General features: G+C 49.7%; 1 long non-coding RNA gene across 1 annotated transcript; it reads right to left on the bottom strand.

The window, feature by feature from the left end:
* Positions 1-466: 466 nt before the first annotated feature.
* On the bottom strand, positions 467-3,744 carry LOC122476608. Its single transcript, XR_006295537.1, has 2 exons — positions 3,072-3,744; positions 467-2,584 (listed from the first exon to the last, which is right to left on the bottom strand). It is a non-coding gene; the product is annotated as an uncharacterized LOC122476608 (long non-coding RNA).
* Positions 3,745-25,054: the final 21,310 nt, after the last annotated feature.

Raw genomic sequence — 25,054 nt, 5'->3', positions numbered from 1 at the left:
CCTCCTCTGTTGCTGGTGTGTGTGTGTGTGTGTGCGCGCACGTGCCTGCATGTGTGCCTGCATGTGCTGTCTCCCAAAATAAATAAACTTTACAAAAAATGTTGGGGTGCTTGGGTGGCTCCGTGGGTTATGTGTCTGACTTGATTCTGGCTCAGGTCATGATCTCATGGTTCGTGGGATCAGCCCTGCGTTGGGCTCTGTGCTGACAGCGTGGAGACTGCTCGCGATTCTCTCTCTCTCTTTCAAAATAAATAAACAAACATGAACAAGATGCTTCCCTGAAGGACAGAGACAAGAGGACTTCGGGGAGGTGGGTGCACAGGCGGGGGGGACAGAGAGGCTGTGCTGGCTGCAAGGGCGTGGTGGTGGTGAGAGTGACAAAGAAACGGCCTTGAAGTCGCTCCAGTCGCCCAGTGGGCAAGACCGGAGCTTCACGCTCTGGTCAGGAAGATGGGGCGCCTCGAGCTGCGTGCGGACAGACGTTCTTTATTGAAAGACTTCCAGGCGCTATGCAGGACTTGAGTCACGTCAGCTGGATCACTGGGTCACAGCCTGGGGACCCCGCCAGGGGCACCGTGGCATAAAGGGCACTGTCACTAATCGACTGGTAGGGAAACCGCTGGGGAGGCTGAGGCTTAAAAGGGACAACACAGGCTCAGGGACACCAGGTGACACAGCCTCGAGGGACGGTAAAACAAAAGTAAACCCGCCCTTTGAAGCCGATGCCCACCACACCCCTCACCGCTAGGCAGCCTGGCACTCAGCTCGACTCTCCACCAGCGGGGAAGGAGGCAAAAGTCTCCAACCATTGGAGATTCCGCTGCGAACAAGGGTCTGCTCAGCAATGTTTTGTTTTATCTAAAACAAAAAAAATTTTTTTGGTACCATGTGATGTTTTTAAAGGTGTGCAACGGGATGATTTAGTGCATGTATACAAAGCAGCTTTAGTAGGGACTATGAACCTCTCTGATCGCTGGGAAGGCTGAAGGGCAGTCAAGTCAAAGGCAGAGGAAACCCACCCCTGTGCCTCCATCACCTCCCCTCCCCCACGCCTTCAAGGATGCGCCACACCAGGCAGCAAAGCTCCATGCGGGCTCAGCACTTCTGCAGCCACACCCAGGATGTGGAGACCTGCCTGCCGTGAGACCTGTGAGTCCTGACGTCACCTCCGGGACAGGGATCCCATCTTGTCATTGCTGCTGTCCCCCAAACCCAGACATGTCTGAAACCAGCTGCATCAGCCTGCCCAAAGCCCCGCGTGGAGCCTGACTCGCCTGGCGACCTCCAAACCAGGCCTCCCTCAGAAGGAAGGGACTGGCAAGCCTTCGCCCCCCGGGGGTGTGCTTCCCGCGTGGGACAGGGCTGGAGAGCTTGGCTTCTGAATGCGGAGGTGAACTTCCTACATGCAAAGTATGTAAAAGACGTTGGCCATGGCCACCCACAAGCACGGCAGGTGTCTGCTATAAAGCCATAATAAGGGGGGTCATTACAGAGAAGGGGGGTGCGAGAGTCCTTGGGGGTGGGCCCCTATGAGGTATGCAGAGGCAGGTGTTTAATGGAGCCCATGACCCGGACTCCTGATGATGACTCCAGCGGCAGGTGATGGTGGAGAACAGGGCGAGAGCCAGGACGGGGCCAGCGAGTGAGGAGACGGTGGGCCTACAGGCCCCCGTGGCTGGGACAGTAAGCCATCGGGACCAAGAGGAAGCGTAGGCCAGGGGGCTTCCGGAGGCCCTGAAGGCCCGAGTTTCAAGAAGGACGAGGTTGAGACCTAGCAAACCCTTCCAGGGAAGAGTCGCTCCATAATTGTCCTGTTCCTCCGCATCTCCCCGCTCCTTCCGTGATTCCGTCTGGTTTGCCCTGCTCATGCCGGCTCACCTCGCACTGACCCCGAGCAGGGAAAGGTCAGCACGGGCCACGCAAAGGTCAGCCTGAGAGGAGACCCTGACGCTTTCCCAGCCTTTGCATCCCACACGTTTGCCCGAGTTCTCAGGGCGTGTTCTTCGCGAGCTCGGGACCGTGTGTTGCGGCGTGTGGTCGCCATTCTGTTCCCCCCGGCCACCTCCTCCCAGGCCTTTCCCCGCATCCCCGGACCCCAGCGCACTAAGCTCCAGGCCGCCCTGAGCCCGCGTGGCCCCCTCCATCCATCTCACCGTCCTGCATCCCACTAGTTCCCACTCCCCTCCTTGAGTTTCGCTCAAATCCTGCCAGCCTCACTCTGGCTTGACTGTGCCTCCCGTTCATCCTCACGCACCCGGGACGTCTCCAATGGCAAGCACCCGGGCGCTGGCCGCACGCCGCACGCGTGAAACGTCCTGCCGCACCCCCGACCGTGCGACCTGGGGCCAGTCTCTTAACCTAGAGCACCGAATCCACGCAGGTGCTCTCGACCGTACAGAGTCGATGCTCTTAAAGCACTGAGCCCAGTGACTGAGGGCCCACGGCTCTCGGCAGACGCAGTCCGTTACCAATAATCAGCATCATCACGCCATCATATTGATGCACCGATTTATGCGGCCTGATGTCTTGTCCGCCTTATTCACCGAAATGTAAACCCTGGGGGGGGGCAGAAACTGAATCCATTCTGTTGAAAAACAAAAGTAAAAAAAGAAAATCGGCACAGGGGCTAGACTATCTTAAGACTTCAATGCAAATTTGTGAAATATGTGATTCCCGTGTACTCCGTGTAAAAAGTAACCCCGTTTGCAGAGGACCAAGCGTCCCCGCCACCAGAAAACACAAGGCGTGCGGTCACAAGGTCACACTGGCCTTTTCCACCCAGGGGCAGGATGATGAATCCAACCTCAGCAAATCCGGGATCAGCGACGATCTGGGCCTCTCTTACCTTCGCCTCCTGACCCCTCCTGTGTGTGAAGTCTCCACCGCCCACCCCACCCCCCCAGCAGGGGAGACGCCAGCCCCACGGTCTTGTGCAGCTCTGCCCTCCTCCTTGGGCCCCCACATCTGGCCAATACCATTCACACGAACAGCTATCAACGTGGCCGGTGAGGGTGGGGGTGACGGCAGCCGGAAATATATTAATTTTTCATAAATAAAAACCATCATCCTACCTGACGCTAGGTTCTCCTTTAAACACCCCCGGGGAAGCCCGTCTGAAGGAACCATCCCATGCTGAGACAAGAACAGAGGGAGCAGCATGGTGGTTCGGGTATTTAAATCCCAACATTCATATTAATCATGCATTAATGGATTTTTAATGGTGATAATCTGTCACGCCATTTGTGTGTTATGAAAGGCAACCCCAGGCTTCTCCGTCCTTCTGGAGACTCGAGTTTTGAACTTGACAAGGGACAAGTCGCACAGACAGACGTCTGCAGGGCCAAAAGGTCCTTGATTCCTAAGGTTTTCTGCATCATCAGAAACTTCCCAGCTTACTCTGGCTCCTCTATTTCTGTTACCGCTGAGGGAAAACAGAAACGATGTACTGAGTGAATCCCGCCTGCGGTAAGAGGGGAGAGCGGCCCTCACCAGGACATCAGGAGGGCGGGAAGAGGGGACGGGACAGAAAAAAGCATCGGGTCATTGTGAGACGACCAGCCTTCGCTGACCGTCGAGGGGGACAGAAGTGGCTCCGGCAGATGGAGTCACGTCTGTGTAGGTGCAGCACGCAAGTTGTGTCTCTGACGCCTGGACCCTCCATACCCTGGCCCTGAGGCCAGGATGTTTTTTCATGTGTGGAGGTGTGCAGGCGCTGGGAGCCTGGTGTCCGATGGGTCATGACATCAAGGGCACGACCTACACCTTCAGCCTGGTTTATCCCAATTCAGCCCCAAAGCATACACAATGCTGTTTCTCTGCCCAGCCCCCAGGTCAATGACACTGTGCTGTTCAAATACCCCCAGGTCAATGACGCTGTGCAGCTTGTTTCCTACGTATTGTTGGCTAAAAGTAGCTTTTCTAAGTCGCCTGGGTGGCTCGGTCGGTTGAGCGTCCGGCTTCAGTTCAGGCCATGATCTCCCAGTTCGTGGGTTCGAGCCCCGGGTCGGGCTCTGTGCTGACAGCTTGGAACCTGGAGCCTGCTTTGATTCTGTGTTTCCCTGTCTCTCTCAGCCCCTCCCCTGCTCTCTCTCTCTCTCTGTCAAATAAATAGACATTAAACATTTTTTAATAAAAGTAAATAAAAAAAATAAAAGTAGCCGTTCTTCAGTTTATCTCCATTCTCAAGCTGGATCTTCGTCCATCATCCAACCCACTCCGTCTCTCTTCCCACCTCTGTCTTTCAGTCACAGAAAAGACAGCATCCTTCTTAAGAAAACCTGCTAAGGATTGTCACTCACATTCAAGATGGACCCGCTTTCCATAGCACCCTCTGGCCTAAGTGACCAGCTATTGCCGAGCCATTCATCTAGGTGCTTACAAGTATATTTCAATCAATATTCCTAACGGCCATGCAAAGTAAGCGATATTACTATCCCCGCTTTCTAGATGAGGTGATCGCGGTTTAGGTGACGTGAACAGGGTGGAAAAGGGGTCTGATCTCCGGAGCACCTGCTGCTAAAGGTTACACAACACTGCCGCCCGGTGGCAGCGTGCAGAAGTACAACTCGACCCACCAGGAACCAACCTCCAGGAGGAGGTGGGAGACCCAGAGGTGGGTCTTGCTTAAAGAGGCCCCTCTTGGGGGTCGTGAGTCCAGCCCCGCTATGTGCAGGTTTCCCTGCTCAGTCTCACTATCTGGCTCTCCCTTAAGAAGACACTTCCTGATTTCATCCCTTCGCACTCAGGACAGCTAATGCAACCCAAAACACAGGGCTGCTCAGCTTGGTTATTCAAATCCTGCAGCAGCCTGGACAAAGGCATTTCCCTGAGCCTCTGAATCACCAGATCATGACGGGGACTGGCCAGAGGCTGCAGCCAGCCAGCTGCCGGAGCCCACGACCACAGCACTGGTTCTGGCTGCCCGCGGGGGGAGCCAGAGGAAGCTGCCCTGTCCCCACCCTGGAAGCAGCTGGCAGCCAGGGGTCTAGTGGAAACTCAAAGCCCCAGCCTCCCCGACTCCAGGGAACCCAGGGAGCTTGGCCGAGGCCCCTGTCCCAGCTGCACCGCCGTCCACCTTCGCCCTCCGCCCGGTCTGCCCCCCGTGCCTCCTTCCAGGGGTCGCGAGCACACCTGCTGGAGATTTCCTCCAGCAAATCTTGTCTGCTTCTTGGGGAACCAGCCTGAGACAATATTCAGCTCTGGTTCCGCGGCGTTTACAGAAACCGCCTCCTAAAATAAAGCCAGGACCGCAGCAGGAAGGCGCTTACCACAAGGGCACGCGCCAGAAGGTGGAAATAACACGAGTCGCGGACGGCGGGGCTGGGCCCTTGTCCTGCAGCGCTACAAGCGGGCGGTGGTTTCACATTCGATGACGTCGTAATGGCCTTCGTGCCACCTGACTTGGCTGACCTCCAGTTTTTTAATCTCTCAGTGAAAGGGTCTCGTTACATGTTTTCTGTGACCACCCCAGGCCGAGTCCAAAACTGTACTTAAATCTGCACAGGGAAAACTCTCACTGTCTTTCCTAGAAGGTTGTGTGAAGGTTGTGTGTTCGTTTTGTTTTGGCCTTGAGCTGCGGATCTGGCGTCCCCTGCTGTGATTAGGGACTCGGGGCTTTCTGCCAGTGCCAGCATGGGACACGGGTAAGGCAAGGCTCAACTCTAGGAAACCCCTGGGGCAGTGACTTTTGATCCTCCTTTGGGGGGAAGCTCTCTTTTCAATGGATACTAAACACGTTCGCCAGGAAACAGTCTATTCAACCACATAGGCATGAAGGGTCTCGGCCTCAAAGCCACCAGCTCTTCTGGAATAGTTTCCCACTAACCTTCCTTCCTTCTAGTTTCTTCTTCAATTCGAAACGCAGGCTGTGAAAGCAGCAAAGACGAATTGGTTAAGTGAGACATCTCGTTCTGAATCTTAAGGTTTGTAGAACTCGGCTTGCGACGTCCTGAGCAAAGGGTGAATTTAGGAGGGAAGTGTGGGGGGTGGGAAGTAAAAGATAAAGTGATGTAAGAAATACAGTAGAAAGAAATTATGAGATAAAAGTTAAATTTGCTACATTCGGCCAGTCTTGGCCTCACAGGCGCGAAGGACAGAAAAGCTGTTCTCCAAAGGGATTATTTCCGTGTGTGGCTGCGGGACCCCTGAAAAAAGCAGGGCAGAGTCAGTTCACGGTAATACCGTGTTTCCATTTTCATGTGATAGGCTGGGTTCCTTCCCACTGCGCCCTCTGGGGAAGCGGAGGAGGAGGTCTCGTGATCCCTGAAGATTCCCAAGTTACAAGAGCGCCCTGTATGCTTGAGGGCAGATGGCAGGTCACCGAGGACAATGAATAAAACTATACACTTATAAGATACAATCATTGCATGTAACCGCATTATCTCTGTACGGGGAGCAATCTGTAGGAGGGTGTGAATCAAGGCAAACGGCCCAAGGTTTCCTCTCTTGCCTTTTATTTGGAAAGCACCTTAGGAGGCCAAAATGTAAAGGAAGCGTTAACCAGTGGGGTGTGTGTGTGTGTGTGTGTGTGTGCTGTTCATCGAAATGCCTATAATTTCCAAACCAAAAGAAGTGGCTTTGTCCCTCGCCATTGAAAAGTTCGTCTTAAAGAGGTGGACCTTTAAACCCATCTCACCTGTAAAAATGTTCTGTCACAAAGGGGACTTCTATGGGACACATAGAACAGAAAGTGAACGGTGTCCCTGGAGTTTTGCGATATGACAGAGGCAGCGGGAGCAAAGAGGGTGCTTTGTCCAAAGACACACACGTCCTAAAGACACCCTTGCTTCTAACTCACAAACTAAGGAAGGAAACGACTGATGTGAAACCCCCAGATTGGTCTGGGTCTGACAATGCATTAAAATAAAGATTCTCGAAAAGGGAGAGCAAATGATTATAGTCTGGCAATCCACTTGTCAGTATTTAACTTAGGAAACCCACATGTGAGCTCATACTTGAATAAATGGCTCTTCATCCTAACGTAATTTTTTAATGTTTATTTATTTTTTGAGAAGAGAGAAATAGAGCGTGAGCAGGGGAGAAGCAGACAGAGAGGGAGACACAGAATCCGAAGCAGGCTCCAGGCTCCCAGCTGTCAGCACAGAGCCCGACGCGGGGCTCGAACCCACGAACCGTGAGATCATGACCTGAGCCAAAGTCAGATGCTTAACCGACTGAGCCACCCAGGGGCCCCCTAACACAATTCTAACAGTAAAATATGAAAACATGCCTGAACCCACAGAACTAAGAGACTAGCCACCAAAGTGGCCGTGGAAGAATGTGACACATGAGCTGATTTACCGTGTTGCGTTATCACAAGGTGACCTAAGTGCCATGAATATATGGGCAGCAAAGCCTTGTTGCAGCTCATAGCAGTTTCAGCCCTAACAAAACACTCCCCACATGACATACTTTAGAGACTGGATCCCATTCTCTGCAGCCCGTTACCATCAGACAGGAGCAGGCAGGGGTTCTCTTCCGGAGGAGCAGAAGACGTGGGGGCTGGGGACACAGCCCATGTGGGGGATCTGAGAGGGAGGGGGTGCACCCTTATGCCATTTCGGGGATTCTCCAGGCCCAACCACATCCCCCCACGGAGGGCAACAATTCTGGTGTCCATGTCTAGCTGGAGAAACTAAGATGTGAAGAGATGACGTTCCCTGCCCAAGGTCACAAAGGTCTAGTAGAGGAATAAGAACTTGATCCCAAGTAGTCCTTCTCCGGGACCTGAAATCTTAACCAAATACCAGTCTGCTTCTGCACAAATAAAATACTAGGAAGATGCTCAGACACACGCACCCACACACGCCCCCCCCCATGTCATTCACAAATGGAAAAAATATTCGTGGAAGCATGTCTGATTCCACAGAGCAAAGCAGGTGATTTCAGCTCTCCTCCTGGCTAGAGAACCGTCAAAGGCCCCTGAATTTCCTGAGGGTCAGTGGAGTGACGGAGCCAGGCACGTCAGATTCTGGGGGGAGAACTAGACTTCATCTTTGCAACAGATGACCTAGAAGAAAGTCAGTTCGTAATACTGATTAGTGAACTTGCAGGTGCTTGAAAAGGTGCACCTCTAGAGTTTTGATTAGTGGAGAGAAATCCATTTGGAAGAACAATTTGCAGAGGCTTGACACCGGATTCTGTTCCGATCAAGCTGTTTCCCTTGGAGCCGCAGAAAATACTCAACACACATGTTTGAAAACACAAAGAAGGAAGGGAAGCTTGCCTGTGTTGGTTAGCACAGTAGAAGTCTCAAATAACCTAAAAGGACTAGAAAAAAAACCAGGTACCAGAAGTTGGCAAAATTCATTTTCATCAAGTGAAGTTATGGAACCTGATCTGTGTAAGTGCTTGTCTGACCGGACGAACTGCGTTAACAGTTCGGTGCCTATTTCCATATGAAATAGACAGGAAGCGACACGCATAAATCCGTTTCAAGTGGATTGAAAACTTAAGAAAGACAGAGCCATAACACTTTTAGGAGAAGACATAAACCGGTAGCTTCATGGCAGTTGGGCAGTGACAGATCCAGAATGAAAACCACGGAAAAAGAAGTTGATAAATTATATGGCATTAAAATTGGCACCGTCTGTTAATTAAAACATGTCAGAGAAAGTGGGAAGACCCAGCCAGAAACTGGAAGAAGGCGTGTGCAGGCCCGTAACGTACACAGAGGTCCCATAAATCTCGAAGAAGGCGGCCCCGCAGCTCAACAGACAAATGAGCCAGGGGTGTGGGCGGCACAGGAGAAAACACAGCTGTGAGACTCACACATGAGCAGCCGTTCGACCTCAGTACAGGTCATCAAGGACATGAACGCGTAAACCACGGTGGGGCCGTATTTCCCCATCGGCAGAGACGCGAATACAGGTCTGACAAATCCAAATATGCTGAGGATGTGGCCACACGGAAAAGCTTATAACTGCAGGCTGTAACACGTCCACACAGCGTGTTTGGAGCATATTGTGGTGTTATCTGTGAATTTGGTTTTTTTCCCCCCAGTTTTATTAAGATATAGCTGACGGGGCGCCTGGGTGGCTCAGTTGGTGAAGCGTCCAACTCTTGATTTCAGCTCAGGTCATGATCTCACAGTTCGTGAGTTCGAGTCCCACATCGGCCTCTGCACTGACAGCAGCATGGAGCCTGCCTGGGATTCTCTCTCGTCCTGTTTCTCTGTCCCTCCCCTGCTTTCTCTCTCTCTGTCTCTGTCTCTCTCTCTCTCTCCCTCAAAAAAATACACTTAAAAAGATAAAACTGACATAGTATTTATAAGTTTAATGCATATGGCATGATGATTTGATAGTTGGATGTTTTGTGAAACGATCACCTCAATAGGTCTATAACGTCCATCACCTCACATGGTTACGATTTTTTTTCCTTGTGATGAGAACTCCTAAGCTCTCTCTTAGCAACTTTCAGATGTACAATAGAGGATTGCGACCCATTGTCACCACGCTGGACGCTACATGCTCAGGAGGTTTTTATCTTGTCACGGCAAGTTTGACCACCTCCACCCAGTCCCCCCACCCCTGACTCCCCGCCTCTGGCAACCACACATCTGACCTCTATTACTAGGAGTTTGGCTTTTTTCAGATTCCACATGTAAGTGGGGTCAGATAATATTTCTTTCTCCGACTTATTGCAGTTAGCATAACGCCCTCCGGGTCTATCCTCAAATGGTAGGATGTCCTTCCACCGTGCATCTACACCGCATGTTTACGCATTCATCTACTGACAGACACTTGGGTTGTTTTCACGTCTTTGCTTTTGTGAAGAATGCAGCAACGAACGCGGTGGGTGCACGTACCTCTTCGGGACAGTGATTTCCTCTCCTTTGGATTTATAGCCAGAAGTAGAATCACTGGCTCACGTGGTAGTTCTATTTTTAGTTTTTTGAGGAGCCTCCGTACTGTTTTCCTCAGTGGCTGCACCGACTTACAAACCCACCAACAGTGCGTGAGGGTTCTCTTTTCTCCACATCCTCGCCAACACTTGTAACCTCTTGTCTTTTTGACAAGGCTAAGTACCTGTTCAGGTTCTTTGCCCATTTTGAAATTGGAGTATGTGTTCTTTTGCTATTGAGTTGTATGAGCTCCTTATTTATTTTGGATATTAACCCTTATCAGATGTGTGGTTTACAAATATTCATTACGTATTAATTTTAAAGATACACCTATCCTCTGACACTGCACTCCAAGTCCTAGGGAAGCTTTTTAGCAGCACTGTTTGTTAAAGAAAAAAAAGTAACCAATGGTGGAATGGAGAAATAAACTGTGGTATATCCTTACATTCACGTAGTGGAATATTATACAACTGTGAAAAGATCTGCAGTCACAATGATAACATGAATGAATCTTAGTGAGTTGTTGAAGAATATATGTAATATTATTCCATTTATTTAAAGTCTAAAAATGTACAAATTCAATAATATTTATTGCTACAAAACTTCAAAGAAAAGCAGAGGGATAAAAACACAGAAAATTCAGGATAGTAGTTATTTCAGGGGAGCAGGAGGTAGGTGGGACTGGAGGGGCAACCGGGGAGCTTCAGAAATCAAGGTAATACTGTATTTTATAAATCGGGTGACAGGCACATAGATATTTATTGTGCCGATATACCTTTTGCATCTTAAGCAAGTGCTGTGTGTATCTATGCAGTATTTAACAATTCTGAAAAATCAAAGGTTTCGATACTTTTTTTTAGCATTGGTGGTATGGCACACCATAACACTCTCCTGCAGCTATTTAGAAAGGTTTTTGTTTTTGTTTTTGTTTTTTTTAACGTTTTTTATTTATTTTTGAGAGACAGAGCATGAATGGGGGAGGTGCAGAGAGAGAGGGAGACACAGAATCCAAAACAGGTTCCAGGCTCCAAGCTGTCAGCACAGAGCCGGACGTGGGACTTGAACCCATGAACCCTGAGATCATGACCTGAGCCAAAGGCGGATGCTTAACCGACTGAGCCACCCAGGCACCCCAAGGTTTCCGTTTTTAAAATTTTTCCAAAATTAAAGATTTTGCTCTGCCTTTTTGTTTTGTAAGTCCAATTTATTTTCAGCCAGTTTATTCTTATTCTAGACTCTTCATGCTAGAAAACAAAAGTAAAACCACCTGAATATCAAAAAGTTATTTTATTATTTCTTTCATTAAGTGCACGCCATTTTCTTTCTGTTGTTATTACAAAAGCAATTTGAGTCTTGACTGAAAATCAAAAAATGCAGCCCAACAAAAGTAGCAAAAAACCAACACTCATGACCCACCGTCCAGAGAGAGACAAGCCCGTAACCCTTCTGTGGCAAGCCTTTCAGACCGTTTTCCTCACTGGCTACGAGTTCCTGTAGTCGTGGGAAGAGTGGTGTTTTGTCGCACATGTTTTCTAATCTAATGTAATGTATTTAGTCAATCTAATTCAAAGTGCAGACAATTCTGGGCTGCCCTCTGTCTTTTGCCTCCGCGACCTGAGGGATCTGTAAAATAGTCCTGTTGTTCCACCAAACTAGGGCTGAGATGGAGAAGAGTTGCCCCTGTGAGGGTCCATGCCAATCGGATGGTGGTGGTTGCCTCACTCGGTGGGGACAGAGCTGAGCCACAAGCTCTGTCTGTGCCCAGGGCTCTGGAAGTGAGAGGACAGGACAAGAGGGCTCATGCCCAGTGGTGCCGTCCCAGCCTGCAGGCCTCTGTCCACGCGACAGCTCCCTCTGCTCCCTCTATTTTCCCAGGCTCCACTCACGATAGCCTCACCCCGTTTGTCCTCCTCCTTTACAGCCCCTGTTGAACCTGGTTCCTCTGATACCCAAAGTGTCTGTAACTCGAGCTCTCTAAGTACCACACTTGCGTTGAAGTAGACAGACCTACTCTTAAAATGTCATAATGGGTGCCTGGAAATCTGTAATGGCTAGAAGCATTTAAAATTTTAATAACTTAATTGGCAACGTTGTACATTGCATACTATCAAGAACTCCCTAAGAAGGAGGTAAGAACATCGAAAAGGAAAACATCACAGCCTGGATTTGTCCTTCATATTGATGACTATAGACGTTCCTGTTCAAGCCAGGGCTATTATGGTGATCGGAAGGGCCAACCTGAGAAGAAACTGCAGAGAATATAGAATTTGGACCAGGGTTTCACATATTAAATCTCAACAAAATCTGAGCCATCACATCGCACCCATGCATTTTTAGAAACTCTCCCTCCGTTAGCATACACAAGACTGGAACTCCTCTTGGTGGAGTAGGCCTTGGCACTAAGTCTCTACTACTGAAAGAGGGGGCATCGCTTCTCGGCCATTTGGCTAAGATCAAGTGAAAGAGGGGGCTGGTCCCTGATATACCCTAAGCTGTCCTGTGAACCTGGTGAGTCATCTGCTGCTGTCCACCCACAGTGTTACTGCGTGCTAGAGATATCCCCCAGAATTGATTACCCAAGGCTTCTCACCTGAGACTCAAGGCGGACAAGCAGGTGTAGAGCAAAGAGCAGGGACTCTACAACTTTTACATATCTTCGCATCCTTCCAGGGGACGCCTGGGTGGCTCAGTCGGTTAAGCATCCCACTCTTGATCTCAGCTCAGGTCTTGATCTCAGGGCGGTGAGTTCAAGCCCCACGTTGGGCTCCGCGCTAAGCGTGAAACCTGCTTCAAACAAACAAACAAACAAACAAACAAAAACACATCCTTCCAGTCACCAGCTCTGGGCTTTGGGGATATCTCTTAGCCTGAGTCTTCTCCGTCAAGGAAGATATAACGCCCACTTTGCAGCAATGTGGGGAAGAGGAGGAAGGTAACGTGCCAACATTCCGCAGCCCAAAGGCTAGCCCACCGTTTGAGCTTAACCATTGCCCGTTGTGTCACGTATAACCAGGGAATGATCCTCCAGGATCTGATAAATTGCCCTTTATTTCTCACTGCAAACACTTTTTTATGGGTTTTGATGCAGCTTATCCATAGTGTCCTTTTCCAGCTTTAAGGGACACTTTAAACTCATTGCTGGTAAGGCAGCCTCCCCACCCTCTGCGTATGTCCATGGCCTTCCAGCTCTTCCACGAGGTGTGACCACAACCACAACAGCATGGCGGCACGCTCGGGGGACACACGCAGGGCCCCTCACTCGGGTCGCAGCTGGAGCCAGGCGCGACGAAGGCGTGGCGCCTCGGAGGTGTGGCAGCCACGCACACACGCGACACCCACCCGGGACCCAGGTGCCTTCGGTCTCCGGGACGGGCTCTGAGCGGCTGTGCCGGCCTGTGGTGACATAAACAAAGGGATCCCTTTCTTCTCGAATCGCTTTGCTGCTTGCGATCGGGGTCACAAACCAGACGTTTGGTTGCCCTGATATGAAGGCAACTCGAAGACACAGGAAATCTGAAATTACAAGAAAGCCCTCAGGCCTCTCTTTCACGCTTGAGGGGGAGGAATCCTTGAGCTGCAGGATGTAAAAAATTCAGAACTGCGCCCAAATCTTAGGTAAACCACTAAGTCCTGTAACCGTGTCATCTCCGAGACGTCTGTGGCATCCCTTAATGGCCAGTGGACCAGTGTTCCGGATTCTTCAGTATCCATCCTACCGTATGCTTTGCAAAGCCCTTCTGCATGCATGTTTTATGCAATCTCAGTAGCCAAATGAAATAAGTAATATTTCCCAGCACCTCAGTAGTACGAAACCAGAGGCTCCAATTCCAAGGCCAATTCTCTCCCACTCGACGGCAGCACCGATGGCCCGTGCCTGGTTCTTCCAGCTCCTCGCCTGCCAGGCTGTGCACAAATGCACCGTCTTTGGGAGGCTCGCCCGCATGCACACACACAGTGTCACAGCCACACACAGTGTCACAGCCACACACAGTGTCACAGCCACAGCAAACCCCCGAGAGGCGGACTCAGTAGAGCGAGAGGGAACCAGTGATCGTCCAGGCGACCGCGATGCCTGGGTTCAAGCCCCATTCCTGGGCTTGGCTGCGTCAGCTGCGACCTTGAGCAAGTCACTTAACCTATGTTTGAATTGCCTTACCTGGAAAATGGAATAATAGCGGAACTTGAGGGTCGCACAGATGAAGGCATATAAATCACTCAGATCAGTGCCTGTTGTGTGGCTCAAACCCCACTGGTTCACATCGCTACCCTGGCAAATCCGTTTTCTGTCTCAGGAACCGTAGGCACAACAGCCACCCATTCATGAAAGGCCATCAGAAGACATGCCTGCTCCCTCTGAGGTAGCGTTCCACTCCGGGGAGGGACAGCCTTCGTTGTTTGTTTGTTTGTTTTTTATTTCACAGACCATCAGACGATTCATGAAAGTCCATTTTAAAGAATGTCTCCTGGGGCGTCTGGGCGGCTCCGTCGGTTGAGCGTCCGACTTCCGCTCAGGTCACGATCTCGCGGTCTGTGAGTTCGAGCCCCGCACGGGGCTCTGTGCTGCCAGCTCGGAGCCTGGAGCCTGCTTGGGATTCTGTGTCTCCCTCTCTCTCTGCCCCTCCCCCATTCGCTCGCGCGCTCTCTCTCTCTCTCAAAAAATAAACATTAAAAACATTTTAATTAAAAAAAATAAAGAACGTCTCCTAATGTTCAGAGCAGAAGCAGAATGAGCGTCTTCTGTCAGGAACTCACCTACCTGGGGCCCTTGCAACTTTGCCCTCCCACGTCTGAGGCTCTTCACACACGGTAGTGACTGCATTCTCTTGAGCTCCGGGCACAGATGCCCAAGTCCCAGGAAACAGAAGTTTCTCATATTCGGCCCCCATCTCACCACAGTAGGGCTCAACCACGTCCAGTTCGCTCGGGGTCTACAGCGGAAGAGGGGCCGCTGTCCCTCGTCTGTCTGTCCCTACAGACCTCTGTGTGCTCCCCAGCGTGGCGGCCCCGACCACATGTGGCTGTTGGAACTTACAACCGAGTGAGATCAAATCAGAGTAAAAGTACTTTCCCCAGTTGCATGAGCCACCCTCCCAGTGCCGGACAGATGTCCCTTCTCTTCTTGTTCTCTGCCCTCTCGGCTGCAGAAAGGCAAGGACTTCCTCCCTGAACACCAGATCGGAAAGGTGCCGCTTCCTCTTTTCCATTTCTTGCCAGTCGTCTCCCTCTCCGCAGAGAGGCTGTGCAGGAGTTTTGGTCATCATCAAAGGAGCTATTTTGGACCCTCGTTAAGCCGAGGCTCTGACATGCAAACTAATCTAGCTATTATTTCCACCCCGGGGGGCGGGGGCGGGTGAGAGATAGTCCTACCTCGTCCTGAATTCTCGCATATGTTAAGCAGAGCTAACAGGGAAAACCGACACAGTCATTTGTTTCTTAGTTTTATGATGTTGTTCGGCCTTCTCCACCCATGATGTGGGCATCTGTGTAATTCAAGGCGTTTGATGTTAATGCTAAAAATAAAGATGGGGATTATGGGCCGAATGACGGAAGATCTGAAAAGCTCAGGAGGAGATCCTAGGAGCTGCTGAGGGGTGGGGAAGTCGGGGCTGAGCCACAGTGGCGGGGGGCAGGGGCTCTCCCAGAAATCAGAGCAGTCTGGCGTCAGGGGTGCGGGCCTGGGAGCTGGTGGTCCCTGCACAGCAGCCACCAACCACAGGGGCAATGGGACCCTCCACGTGTGCAGTAGATGAACTGAACTTTACACTGTATTTAATTTTAATTTAAAAACTCGTACTTGACCCGGTTACTGGAATACCTGGGGTACGATTGAAGTAACTTGAATATGTAAATCTACTTTTTCAACCAGACATTTCATGGAATCTAAATACAGATTACGGATTTCTGATCAAAATTTAGAATCCAGGCTGAGACGTGCTCTAGGAGTAAAATGCACACAATACTTCGAAGACTTAGGACCAAAATGTGAATGATCATGTGAATAATCTTTATGACTGTGCGTTGAAGTATTAATTTTTTGATATATTGGGTTAAATCGCACACTTTATTAAAATTGACTTCATCTGTTTCTTTGTACATTTGTTTATTTGTTAGTGCAGTATGATTGACACACAATGTCACATTAGTCTCAGGGGTACAACACACTGAATGCACATCTCTATCCATTATGTCACGTTCCCCACGAGCATAGTTGCCATCTGTCACCCTACAGGCTATTACGGCACCATTGACTGTGTTCCCTCTGCTGTGCCTTTCATCCCCGTGACTTACTCCTTCCAGAGCTGGAAGCTGTACCTCCCGTTCCCCTCCCCCATTTTGCCCATCTCTTCCCATCCCCCCTCCTCTGGCCACCACCGGTTTGCCCTCTGTATCGATGGGCCTGCTTCTGCTTTTGTTTGCTTGCTTTTTAGATTCCGCCTAGGAGTGAAATCACACGGTATTTGTCTTTCTCTGACTTATTTCACTCAGCATAAGACTCCCTAGGTACCTACATGGATGTTTCTTTTCCCTTTTTAATGTAACTACTAGAAAATTGAAAAACACACATGCAGTGGGCTGCCTGGGTGGCTCAGTCAGTGAAGCGTCCGACTTCGCTCAGGTCATGATCTCACGGTTCATGAGTTCGAGCCCTGCGTCGGGCTCTGTGCTGCCAGCTCGGAGCCTGGAGCCTGCCTCGGATTCAGTGTCTCCCTCTCTCTCTCTCTGCCCCTCCCCTGCTTGCGCTCTGTCTCTTTGTCTCTCTCAAAAATAAACATTAAAAGGGGCGCCTGGGTGGCGCAGTCAGTTAAGCGTCTGACTTCAGCCAGGTCACGATCTCACGGTCCGTGAGTTCGAGCCCCGCATCGGGCTCTGGGCTGATGGCTCGGAGCCTGGAGCCTGTTTCCGATTCTGTGTCTCCCTCTCTCTCTGCCCCTCCCCCGTTCATGCTCTGTCTCTCTCTGTCCCAAAAATAAATAAACGTTGAAAAAAATAAATAAATAAATAAACATTAAAAAAAAATTTTTTTAAAAGCCAAACATGCAGCTTGCATTATATTTCAATTGGACAGCAGGCGCTTTTCTGGAGCATGGGCCACGTGGGTTGAAATCCCCTGTCCACAAATTTCTAGCTGTGGCATGGGCTCAAATGTGCTTTTGGGACCTTTCGTGGGAAATGCACTAATAATCATGCTACACAGAGTTGACGTAAGATGTAGGCGAATTAACAGGTGCAGTGCACTCAGAATAGTCCACAACACATAGTGCTTCTTACCTGGTAAGTCTTGTTATTATTGTGTGTGCGGTTGTCATGGTCCTGAGGGTAGAAAGACACTAGGAGGGGACTGCAAAATGTCCCAAGAGTCTTTCTCTGTCTCTCATGAAAATCTTGCATAAAATGTCCATTTGCATCTGGATAGGAAATGCCCATGGCCTTGCTCCCTTGGTGTCCATCCCGGAACTGGACGACATCCTCTCACACACTGTGGGTCGCGACATGCTCTGCGTCTTGTACACTTTCCCGAAGACCCCAAAAGGCACACGTAATGCAGAGGTGGCCTGACAGAAGTTACGAAGGGACCTCAGACAGTGTGGTACTAAACCAGGGGTGTAAAGTCCCCTTGCCACTTCACCACTCTGCCATTGAACCAGCCATATATCATACAGGAAGTCATCGTTTTCTCTGACTCTGTTTCCGCCTGAACTAAAGAGGGATAGCAGGAAGTGCTGTGATCAGGGTTCCATTGGATAGTGGGATTGAGAGAGCTCCATAAACCGCATGGCATTATACCAACGTTGATACTTTCTTTACTTCCAGAACCATTTCTGCTGGTTCAGCCTGTCTTTTAGGTAAAATAGAGTTGCTTCTGTGGGATCGTTTCTAGGGCTCTGAAAGATCTGCCTCTCTTCCGAATTTCCCCTAAATTGGTCTGTGAGAAAACGGCCAAGCCCTACGCCATGAAAAGGTGCAGCTCCCCTGGGAAATAAAAATGAAAAAGCTATATGCAGTTTAGGGAAACTAGTAAGTCGTCACCAGCTAGTAACGCCTTGGATCTTCACAGATAGACAGTCACCTGCCATGTCTTTGAGGAAACAGAACACAGACAACATAAGTTTTCGTTCCTTCCTTCACTCATTCATTCACCAAATGTGTATTGATGCTCGCTCTGTGTGAGGCATTCTGGGATCTTCTGCTATACTGGGGAACAGAACAACACGAGGTCCCTACCCTCACAGAGCCCATTTCCTAGCGGGAAGAGGAACAATAAACATGAGGTACACGTAAAGCTATAGAAACTTACTGAGGTAAGAAACACCAGAGTGGAATGAGGGGGTCAGTGATGTAGGAAGGGAGGGCTGCGATTTTACATCGGGTGGTCAGACTACGTCTCGAGGAGAAGGTAAAATTTAAGACTTGAACGAATTGATTATGCAGATATCCATGGAAGAGGGTTCACAGGAATAGAAACAGGTCCTGTGAAGGGGTGGGGGGGAAACGCATCCAGAAGCTCAAGGAACAGTAGGGAGCTGAGTGTGGCCACAGCAGAGGAGGAAGGGGGGTGATATTAGGAGATACGGACAAAGAAGTACGTCAGGAGGGGTGGGCGGATCACGCAGAGCCTGAGAGGAGGAGGAGGCATAACTTCTTGTCCAAACTGGATCCACTCAAGAGTAAAAGAGGGACTTTAATAATTGCACTGGGACATGGGGAGCCTGGGGGACTCAGTCGGTTAAGCCTCCGACTTTGGCTCAGGTCATGACCTCAAGGTTCATTTGTTCGAGCCTTGCATAGGGCTGTGTACTGATAGCTCAGAGCCTGGACCCTGCTTCAGATTCCGTCTCTCTCTCTCTCTCTCTCTCTGTCTGCCCCTCCCCTGCTCATGCTTTCTCTCTTCCTCTCTGTCTCTCTCTCTCTCCCTTTCTCTCTCAAAAATAAACATTAAAAAATTAAAAAAAAAATAATTACACTGGGACAATAGTCACAAACCAGGCAAACCAGGATGACTGAGTGGCCCTACTAATAAACCAGTCTGGCCTCTGGCTTTTCATTTAAGGCAACTGGGAAGTCACATGTAGATGAACTTCTCCCTGGGCTCAGAAACCATACCGAATGGTCAGAAAAGTCCTCAGGAAAGGGTATGTGCACAAAAGCAGTGTGCCCTCAGGCTGAGACTGGGTAGACTTTAAAAAGCCTTTAAAAATGTGGCCTATTGGGGCACCTGGGTGGCTCAGTCGGTTAAGCGTCCGACTTCGGCTCAGGTCACGATCTCACGGTTTGTGGGTTCGAGCCCCATGGCGGGCTCTGTGCTGACAGCTCAGAGCCTGGAGCCTGCTTCCGATTCTGTGTTCCCCCCCCTGCCCCTCCCCTGCTCACACTCTGTCTCTTTCTCTCTCTCTCAAAAATAAACATTAACCAAAAAAAGCTGCTAAAAATGTAATGCTCCAGCCAATGCCAACTCCAAAGCCAGAAGCCGTTCCTCTGATATTGTGAGCCAGGAGCCTTGAGGTGTGGGCCGGGCTGACTCTGCCTGACACGCTCAGCAAGATGGCTCCTCATAGCAGGAGAATGAGCCCAAGGCCAGCCAACATAGAAGAGAGCACTCTTCCATTCTTCGGGAGAGGAGCAAGGGGGCCGGCTGTGGATGGGCGTCGGGCGTCCTGACAACCAGCTCTACGCCACTGCCACTTGAGCCACCCAAAGACCTGCCTTAATGCCACGGATATTGATTTTTGTCATCATTAACTTATTTTGCCGTGTTCTCAGCAATCGTGATACAGTTCAGAAAAAAGCAAACTTCTATCTCAGTGGGAGAAACAGATAGAAAAAAATATGTGTGAGGTGGTGATCAGATCCATGAAAAAAAACTCAATGAAGCGAAGTAAAATGACTGAGCTTATAAATGAAACTCAGGTCATCGGAGCTGCCTCTCTTGTTCGGTCGCTTTGTCCCCTTATCTCAGATGGACCTGCCAATACACAGCGGGCTGTGGGTGATCCCCCCTGGAGAAGGAAGGGAACAGTATTGCAGAAGCTGCAAAGAAGTGAGAATTTCCAGAACCCACGGTGTGTGTGTCCTCCCAAGGCGGCGGTGACCTTGCCAAGTCGTGGGACATGGCTGTGCAGTGACCCGCCCACAGGACAGAGGACACGGCGGTGACTGGGGCTTCTCCCTTCAGTCTCTTCCTGATGTCCGACCAGGTGGCTGAGACTAAGACCATGACCCTTCCTCCGCATGAAACGTGTCTTCAGAGTCATCCTAGGACCCCTTATCCAATGGAGGCTTCGGGAACAAGAACCTGAGTGCCATCAAACGTTCAGGCACCATTTATTCATGAAAGGCCCCAATTCGACGATCTTCCAGACAGCCCCCCACCAACCACCATGCTGTGCCCTTGGTACCTGGGTGTATGGGCCTCAGAGTGTCATTTAACAACAACAACAACAGCAACAACAACTCTGCAGATTTCCTGATGCAGCCCTCCCAACTTTCCAGTGGATTAAAGAATTTATGACGAGAAAGCCAAATGCAAAAATTTGGGAAAATAAACAACCACAATCACAAGGCTCTCATGCCGGCAGTCAACCTGTTGCCAGAGTGGGAGCACCTGACCGGAACACCTCGGCAAGAGCAGTCAGAAGCCCTGGTGTATCCCACCCAAACCTGTCACCTACAATCAGAACGTTTGGAAGACGTTTTGTCCCTCCCCGATTCCTGCCGCTCCAGATTACAGAAGTGGGGTCTGCACCAAACAGAAAGAGGAAATCAGACCCTTCCCCACCTGTGTGTCTGTATTTTAGTGGCCAAAGTGCCATCTGTTCACATGCCCCTCCTTTCTGCCTATGGGGATGTCTGGAGGGCAATGGGGACAAAGTGGGGGGAAGGGGGGGAGGGTGCTGGATCCCCGCAGTGTCCCATCCCATGCGTGGGAATTACATACCCTCACTCTAAAGCACGCAGCTGGGGAGAGTCAGTGCTCTAGCAACAACCCTTAGTGGGCATTGTGGTTTTCTTAGAATCCAGCACTCAGCATCTATAACAAGCAAGCAGTATTATTTATTTATTTGGGGAGAGAGAGCACAAGCAGGGGAGGGGCAGAGAGCAAGGGAGAGAGAGAATCCCAAGCAGGCTCTGCACCATCAGCACAGAGCCCCAGACGGGGCTCGACCTCACGAACCGTGAGATCATGACCTGGGCCGAAATCCAAGGCAGATGCTCAACCAACTGAGTCACCCAGGCCCCCTAATCGTATGTCAATTTTGAAAAGTGAAAACAAATTAAAAAATAAAGTCAGTAGGACAGGACTCCTCTGAGTTAGAAGAAGCCACCCTAGTTAACCCTAGCTCAGGACAACGACCACAGCCAGATGAGGTAGGATTGGAGACATTCATCTGCGTTTTGATCTCAGCTGAGATGTATGGTTATTCTAACAGCAGAGTGGACAGGGACTGAGGGCAAGGGCAGCCACCCCTCCTCCAGAAGATACGGGGTGTGCATGGATCTCTTCTTTTTGAACAAAAATAGAACTCAGAATGAGGCCTAATAAAATACAGATCTTCCTCGACTTACAGTGGGGTTACATCCTGGTACACCTGTTGTAAATGGAAAACATCATAAGCTGAAAATGCATTTATAACACATCACCTACCGAGCATCACCGCTTAGCCTCACCAACCTTACGAGCACTCGAACACTTACGTGAGCCGACAGCTGGGAAACACCATCCACCACGAAGCCTAGTTTGTAATAAAGTGTTGAATATCTCATGTGACCTCATTGAATCCTGTACTGAAAAAAACACAAGGGTTGTATGGAGACAGAATGGTTGACACTGTGTTGATTGTCGACCCAGGATATCACGTGGCTACCTGTGAGCCACGGTGCCGCCCAGCATCACAAGGGAGTGTCTCCAGCCTGGGAAACAATCCAAATTCAAAACTCGAGGTGCAGTTTCTATTCAATGTATAGTGCTTTTGCACCATCATAAAGTCAAAGAAATTGCAAGTCAAACCACAGTAAGTTGGGGACCATCTGTACATCATAGAACAGAACAAGGGGAGAGCTTGTTATAACTTGGAATGAGACAGAGGTGGCTGCGACACCTGTGATTGTACGACACGCTGTAGAATTACTCCCTTCAAAATGGTTAATTTTATGGTGTGAATTTCACCTCGATCTACAAAAGAGAAAAAAAAACTTGTTGATAAACATGTAGACAGAAAGGCTGCATCTGGAAACAACTCGGTTGGACTTTAAGAAAATGGCACATCCCCACAGAATCTGTGACGTGAGATTTAGGAAGCGGGGATCAATGGAAATATATGAATATTGATCCTAGGAGAGGATTTTTTTTTTAATTTTTTTTCAACGTTTATTTATTTTTGGGACAGAGAGAGACAGAGCATGAACGGGGGAGGGGCAGAGAGAGGGAGACACAGAATCAGAAACAGGCTCCAGGCTCTGAGCCATCAGCCCAGAGCCCGACGCGGGGCTTGAACTCACAGACCGCGAGATCGTGACCTGGCTGAAGTCGGACGCTTAACCAACTGCGCCACCCAGGCGCCCCTAGGAGAGGATTTTTTAAATGAAGAGAGCAAAGGGGCACCTGCGTGGCTCAGTCGGTTATGCCTCCAGCTTTGGCTCAGGTCATGATCTCGAGGTTCGTGGGTTCGAGCCCCGCGTCGGGCTCTGTGCTGACAGCTCGGAGCCTGAAGCCTGCTTCGGATTCTGTGTTTCCCTCTCTCTCTGCCCCTCCCCCACTCGTGCTCAGTCTCTCTCTCTCTCTCTCTCTCTGTCTCTCTAAAAAATGATCATTAAAAAAAAAAAGGTTAAAGTTACCCAAGCAATGTAACAATTCTAAACACGGATGCGCGTTATTAAATAGACTCAGTAGAGATACACGCAAAAAGTGATGGTCCCTGCAGGAATAAACTGACGAATCACTGTGATAGTAGATGACAGCACAACGCTCTCGATAAATTACGCGTCAAGCAGCCAAAAGCATTCGGCAAAGACACAGAAGAGTCGAACAACGCAATTAACAACTTTCATCTGACGGCACATTTAGAAATATTTATTATATTTTCAATAGGGCTCTAAAAGATGTCTCAGCAAATTTCAGAGGGTGGTTATCACATGAATCGAATTCGTTTCCCAAACGCTGGGAACACAGGCGTGGGAAAAATGGGGTCCGGTCTTACATGGGCTGCAATAAAATGCCATCGATAGACCACAGAAAATGGAAATTAAAACGTGTAACAGAAACCATTTAAAAAGCCACACCCCTTGCCTGAGTTTGTGGCGTGAAAGTTCATCTACTCCATTTATTGCAGGAATAACGCATAGTTCAGCTTTGCACTCTGACGTTAACCTAGTAATAATTTTCTCACGCTGTTGTTCTCATCTTTTTTCCTGGGAACTACTCCCCAGCCCTTAAGCTTCTCTCTCCTTCAGCCAGAAATCAAAAGGCTCCAAATATAAACTCATGTCATTAAGACACCTGCAGACCAGCACACCCAGAAAACTCAGGATTCCTTTCAGACTCAGTCTGGGTCACCCCCTCCGCCGCCCCACAACATATTCTAATTCCCGCCTCAGCCAAATGCGTTTCCTTTGTTAAGGTCTCCATTGTGGGAACATAAAAGGTGACATCTATTCTCCCAGTCAGCTGAAGGTTTCAAAGTCAGACTACTCACGGCTTTTCCTTTTCTGGAACATAATTAATACCAGTTCTTCCTCCCACCACAGAGACCCGTAACTCATTTTCTGATTAGCAACTGCGTCCCCAGAGCTTTTTCCAGAAAGTCGCACCCAGGCGCCTTACTCAACTTGGATCTTGTTCTACAGCAGACTGGTCCTGGGGCCAAAGCTTGAGGGGTGATTATTTGTCTTGTGAGGGTGGAACGGCAGACTCAGTAAAGCTTTGCATTATTAACAACGGGACACGAGGAAAACCGTTCTGAAGGACGACAAGGCCAAGGCCCCACCTGCTCGCTTCACTCGGAAACTTGATCGGTGCCTGCAGGGCAACCAGGTGCTAAGCCCCAGAAGAAAGGGCCCCTCCCATCAGGTTCTTCTGTTTCCTGTTTCGGTCAAGCCTGAACTGCTTTTCTCCCATTAACTTGAGACCCCAGCCAAAGACATTTTAGGGGCAGGGGAACAAAAGCAGAGGGCTCTTGGTTCGTTTCCCCAGTGTCAAGGGAGTTCACCCTTTGGTGGTTCTCAAAGTGTGGTCCCTGGGCCAGCGGTGTCAGCCTCGCCTGGAACCGTATTAGAAATGCAACGCCCCAGACCTAATAAATCCCAGACTCTTGGCCCCCAGCAAGCTGAGGCCATGTGTGATGTTTGAAACCCACTGCTCAGAACATTCCAGTCTGCCACATGGGCCAATAAATTCCAATAGCTTTGAATGAGGTCCAGGTTGCAATTACGGTTACCCGCACAGCCAGGCCGAGCAGAAAGCTAACTGTCCCGCCAGAAAAACGGGGCAGTGAGGTGGCAGGAAGAGACAGTGACATGGCCAGGTCTATTGGGAAATCGAGATAATCTCCCAGGCCCAGGGCCTGTGGCACATAAAGTAATGCCTTGGCTCTTCTGGAACCGTCCCCTGTACCAAATGTGGGGCCTGCATGTGGTACCATCCAGCATCGTATCGGCTCAGATATAAGGTACAGGATGATCTGACAGACCGTGTGAGGAGATAATGTCAGTAGCTTCCCAGGCTGATATATGGCAGAAATAGCAGGCCTACAAATTGGCTCCTTTCATTCATTGGTTCATTCACTCACTCATTCATCTATGTATTTACTCAACAGGTTTTTGTTGAGCATCTATGTGCTCAGTCTCAGTTTTAGAAGGCTATAGAAAGCCTTCTGAGCTCTGCACTTCTCCGGGAATGTCTTGGAAGGACTCACGGTTCCTTTCGATAGTGCTGAGCTAGCCAGTTCTTGGCATTGCCTCTGACTGAGTTCTATCAACACCAATGAACACAATAGGGTAGAAAGCTTGCTTACACCCCGGACACGGAGGACTAGAATTTGGATTGTCATACCACCACAGATTTAGACCTTTGGGCCACCCATTATGCATACGGTCTGGAATTCAAATCCCTACGAGAAAAGAGCTCATCACATCTATCAGGAACGGAGTTGTTCTTGGCCACTACAGTGATCATACCTCGGGATTTGTCGTGCAAACCCCGTCAAGGTGGAGTCTCCATGC

This window comes from Prionailurus bengalensis, chromosome E4, assembly GCF_016509475.1.
Source record: "Prionailurus bengalensis isolate Pbe53 chromosome E4, Fcat_Pben_1.1_paternal_pri, whole genome shotgun sequence".
Taxonomy (NCBI): domain Eukaryota; kingdom Metazoa; phylum Chordata; class Mammalia; order Carnivora; family Felidae; genus Prionailurus; species Prionailurus bengalensis.
The sequence above is the reverse complement of the archived record's forward strand: the minus strand, read 5'-3'. Positions and strand labels throughout refer to the sequence as shown.